This window comes from Macadamia integrifolia, chromosome 1, assembly GCF_013358625.1.
Source record: "Macadamia integrifolia cultivar HAES 741 chromosome 1, SCU_Mint_v3, whole genome shotgun sequence".
Classification (NCBI taxonomy): Eukaryota; Viridiplantae; Streptophyta; class Magnoliopsida; order Proteales; family Proteaceae; genus Macadamia; species Macadamia integrifolia.
In genome coordinates, this window is record NC_056557.1 from 10,968,436 (window position 1) to 10,974,236 (window position 5,801).

Here is a 5,801-nt window from a genome sequence, read left to right on the forward strand (position 1 = left end):
GAGATGTAAGGACAAGTGTTGTAACATATTTCTCCATTAATAATAAAAACAAATCTCATCTTATCGTGAACACAAATAATCTTATCAAACCAGGTAAATTTATAGACAATTATATGATTATTATTTGTGTTTTCATTTGTTTTCTGCTGTCAATTTAGAATTTAATTTCTACAAAGAATTTTATAAGCGTTGGCCCTTCTTCCACATATAAAAGTGAGTCAACCATGAAAGATGAGTTGTTATTTTCTTGTTGTTTTCGAAAGAAACTGAAAAATGTGATGGGCTTACGTGACCCATGGGAGATGATATCAACAATAACTGCTCCTCTTGGCAAACCTTGACCCGAGTCTTTTCCCCTCTCCCCACCTTATCTTTCTTCACGCGCATTTGTTTGTCACCTCATGTATTAAAAAATGAATTGACTTTCCTTTTAGCTTTGTTTTCCTTTGGATGTGTTTAGCTACCAAAAAAAGAAGACACAAAACGTGTTTAGCTACCAACCATGGTTGTCTCATTTGGTTATGCATGGAGGTTGTTATTCCTTGATGAAGTAGACTCTGAAGTTGGAATAGTTTTGCTTATGTCAGTTTTCACCTTGTGACCTCAATAGTGTTGACCTAAAATTAGTGTAATCTGCATGCATGTACATTTTTATATTAAAGAGCTCTTATCTATTTCTTCTTTTTTTTTACTTGGGTTTTATTTCAAAAAATCATTAATTGGGTTTCAACTTTTTAGCTTTACTTGCATATAGAGATTAGCTACCTAGAGCCATTAGTCTATGATATCCCATAATATAGTAGAAAGAAATATATGAATCTTTCTACCACTATCTACTGTTTATATGGGTAAAGATTCTCTGAGCCGTCAGGAAACTCTTTCTCACAGAGAATAATTAAATCATTTTTTTAAAGAAAGAGAAAAAAAACCTACTTGGGAGATCGGTGAGGTGTCTCCACCAAGAATACGGTAAGTACTAAGGGGTTTGGAAGATCGGTGAGAGTGTACAAACTTTAATTCCACATCGCCTAGAGAGAGATTACTGGGCTAGTTAATAACCTCTAGCCTCCTTAACATGGTACAACACGTTTTAAGCCTTGAGGTCCATGAGCCAAAGAGGACAATATTGTACAAATTTAATGGGCCGGGCCTTACAAGATAGAAGGGGCTTGGGGCTGCTTTATTTTAATCCTAGTAGGTTGAAGGATAGAGTTGTTCAATAAAACCCAATCAATACTCCTTATAAGAATTTCTAGGGTTTCTCTAAACTTAATAGTGTTGTGTTGTGACTAAAGCCAATATAAAACCCAAGTTTATAATTAACCTAACACAAAGAAGCTTTGTTCAAATATCCAATTAATAATTCAAGGAATTGTCAATTTCTTTGAGGAAAAAATGCCATCATATGCTAATATGGGTCTCAAGTTAGTCCTTGAAAAGGACTTATGTTAAGTTGAAATAGAGTTTATTTTAAGGGAATTTTAGCTCAAATCTTTCTTTTTCCTTGATAAATTTCATCATGCATTGCATCATCTCAGTCTTCTACACCAATTCTATTAATGAGCACACTCAACCATTTTTCTCCATCACTGGAATCTCAAGAGTCAAGCTCTTGTTCTCTTTCTCACCATTTGTTTCTACTCCAAGGTCAAAAATTTTGATTTGGGCCCACATAGAAATGGACTCAGTGAAATCTTACAAGGTCAGGGCCCACATAGAAAAGGACTCAGTGAAATCTGACAAGGTCAACAAATTACAATTAGGATTTAATATTGGATGTTAAGATTCTACCTAAATGAAATTATTTCTCTTAATATTTTGTAATAGTAAACATCAATAAATATGAAAATAAACAAACATAGATCTGCACAACACAGAGATTTAGTAAGGTTCACACATCGATTTGGTGTGCTACGTCCTCAGGTGAAGAAGAAGATGTTTCACTATGTAGAAGAGAGATTACACCCAAATATCGGCAAAAAAATGGCTCTGAAACCCTAGCTCGAAAAACCCCCCAAACTACAATTGCTTGTTCAACAAGACGATAGTACATTATATACTCTTCCATGTCGTGGGTCGATCCATCGGGTCGCGATCTATCAAGGCAAAAAAAATCCCATTCGGATCGCTACCAAAATATGTCGGAATGGGTCATTCTTCAAAACGGATCAAGAATTCGAGACAAACTTAACATCTTTGTGTTTCTTCTATCTTCTGAAGATAATTAATTGGGATTTAAAGTGCTTACTCTTGTTAAATTGTAATTTGATATTAAACATAGTGTTAAGTAACAATAAAGTTACGTAGCTACATCCATTGTTCAATACTAAATGGAACCTCTTGTTTGTTTTCACTTTCAGCTGTTGAAAATTGTGGATTAATCAGAACAATCAAGTCTCTAATCAGAAATTATCACTTCAACGAGCTCTAATATTACTTTAAGCACGAGGATATTTTACCTAATGTTATTCGAATTAGTATACAAAGCATCACAAGATTAACATTAGGGCTTTGGAGATCAGCAGCAGGTAGCAGGTAAGGATGTCAATGGGCCGGGGTTGGAAATTAACCCAGCCCAACCCTAACGTCTCTTAACTCAACCCAAGCCCTGTCCTGCCCTAGGTCAGATTGAGATATCTCAACCCAGGCCCAACCTTGTCGGGTTGAGCCCAATTCAGCCCAGCCTGATGGACCCTGAATGGGCCGGGCTTAACCCAATCCAGTCAGCCCAATACTATTGGTTACTTGGTTACTTGATCTTGATACATTGTAGAGGCCAAAGAACAAAATTTTCGCATACATGTAGATAACGAAAACGAAAGACTTTTTTGCAAGCCTTTTTCTATAAGTACCAATTTGTAATTATTAACATATTTATATTATTATATACTTAATAACAGGGTTGGGTTGGATTGGTCTGGGCTGGGCCGGGTTGGGCTGGGCTTGGGTTGAGACCTCAACCCAAGCCCATCCCAACCCTTCCTCAGACCTAAAATTCTCAACCCTAGCCCACCTTATGGGCTGAATTCTCAGCCCAGGCCCTGTTTGGGCTCAGTGCGGGTTCGGGTTGACTTGGCTTTTGTGACACCCGTAGCAGTAGGGGTGGAATATATCCACCTTAGACTCATTACACAGTTGAGTTCATGTACAAGAATTCATACTATCTTCACACACAGGGATTATGAATGGTTGTAAATATTGGGCTAGGCCAAGCTAAGCCCAAGATTGTCAATCTGTGCATTGAGTCTTACCCCTGGTCCTTTCCCAGTTCAAAATATCAGTATTGGGCTGGGCCACCACCCTAAGGAAGGGTTTAAATTATTTTCAATCAAAATCTCTATCTTCAAGCACAAACTGCTAATAAATGGCGGCCCAGTAAGAAGCCCAAGGCCAGCCAAGATAGGTTGGTATGCTCTTAATCATAGAAAGAAATTTTCCTCACAAAATTTGGTGGCGACTTCGAATAGGATTTTTTTTCCTTAAGGTCTGTAATGGTAGTAGAGGCAATAGGTTCAAGCTCAAAATCCGTCCTTGATCTTGTTCACCCCTGCGGCATGGTATGATTGGACTTAAGGAGTATATATTTATACTATCAACTTATTGAATAAGTAATGTGAGATTTGGGGTTTTTCATTTTAGGATTCTCTATGCGAGAGTTTCTTGTCACGAGTTTGGGTGTTCTTGAGAGATCTCTATTGTAATTTTTCTTTCAACTTAGTGAATCATTTTCTTCTTTGTTAGAGGATATAGCACATCACATTGGTGTGTGAACCTCGTTAAATCTCTGTGTCATATTGTTAAATCTGTTTGTTTTTTATGTTTTTTTTTGTGTTTGTTCTGACACTTGGACTACAATTCAAATCTATCCTGAATAGAATGCAAAATATAAGTTTCCCCCAAATTTATGTTACATCCATTACAAAGAGGATTTGGAAACTCCCAACGTGGGGTGCTGGAGAGAAAGCAGTGATCTCTCTCTCTCTCTCTCTCTCTCTCTCTCTCTCTCTCTCTCTCTATATATAATTTTTTTTTCTTTTTGGTAGAATTTGAGAATCATATGAGATGATTACACACAAGAAAAATGAAATAAAGGAAAAGCCATCAAATAAATTGAGAAAAATAGAAAGAACACACGCATGCTAATATGAGTGAGAACGACCTAGATCAAGGTTCTAAAACTCGGGAAGGATCACAGATCGGTCAATGTTGATACCATTTTGATATCGATTTAGAATGGATTGGATCGGGCTGTATCCAATAGATCTATACCAAGTTTTCTTTTTAAATCAGTTTTGTAATGATTTTATCCTTAAATCATACATATAGAATGGGAACGAAAAGGTTGGGATCAAGAATTGATTAAGGCCGATACTATTCTAATTCGGCTGATATTGACCGTTCCGTTTTTTAGAACTATGACTTGGACTGTATTATGATCTCTTGTGCCATTTCTGGATTAAGTCCAACGCAAATTTAAATATGGGATTCCTTGAACTTTTTACTAAAGGAGATTTTAATTGTGCATTAATAACAAATAAACACCATAGTGTAATATATGATATAGACATTTAACTTATTTTGTTATGTATAAGAATATAAGATTAACTTAATTACCAGGGGTATGTCTCCATAGGAGGTTGTGACAACTTTGGTTGAGTGAAATGTTTTGATGCCCTACAAAAAAAAAAAAAAAAAACCGAATTTCGAATCCAATAGGTTGGATTTGAATATCAGATTTCAAAATTGATTTGAATCATATGAACAGTCTCATATTAGTTTCACATCGATTCTAAGTGGGGCAATCCCATCTGAGTGGTATAATCCCTTTCTTTATATACCTGTGAACGCCTTCTCTTATCAAATTGATCTTTTGAAATAAAAATTTACATATCAAATCAAATAACTGATTCTAAACCTATTTACACCCTTTATTGTAATAATGTAAATCAAGACTAGAAAACCAAAAATCAACTTAAATTTGGTATGTTGTAAGTTAATTGACTTGGTGAAGGTTTCACATGGGTAAGGGTGTTAATCGGTTTGGTTTCAGTGTATACAGTGTGGTTCAGTTTGGTTCACATTTATTTGGCAGAAATCAAAACCGCATCATTTACTAAACGGTTGCATTTTCTGAAACCACAATCATTTAGTAAATGGTTTACGTTCCATGGTTTAGAAATGTTGTCGGTTTCACGGTTTTAAATGGTTTTGATCGTGGTTTATTCCATATGATTTTTAAATGGTTAGTAATCGGTTTGCTAGTTTATTCGCATGCTTACTAAAATTTGCTTTTATTGATAAACGCTTCAATCTTGTTTCAAATTAAATGAGACATTGAGCAAACAAGGATTTAACTACATAACTACATAATAGGAGTAAATTATTGAATACACTGTTGGATAGCCTCTGTGGTCCTTAATTCTTCCTTAAATTAAATCATAATGTTTTGTTAAAACAACTAAATATTTAATTGTTATATGGGTTAACCATATCGGTTTTCACGGTGTCTGTTTGGTTTGAAACCAATGGTTAAAACTAACTCAACCCATTTAACTAATCGATCTTAAACTTAAAATCAGAATCGAACTATTTACTAAACGGTTTTACGATTTCGATGTAAACGGCTCGATTCGAATTCGAATCGATTAAAATCTCAGATTCATACTATAACCACGGTGATTCAATAAAGCTCCCAAGCTACGCCCAAAGGTTCTCTGAGTAAGAACCATTGGATCATCACTTATTCAATGAAGATGTTGAAGGAGCAATACCACATTTCTTTTTTTATCAAGAGGGCTGGT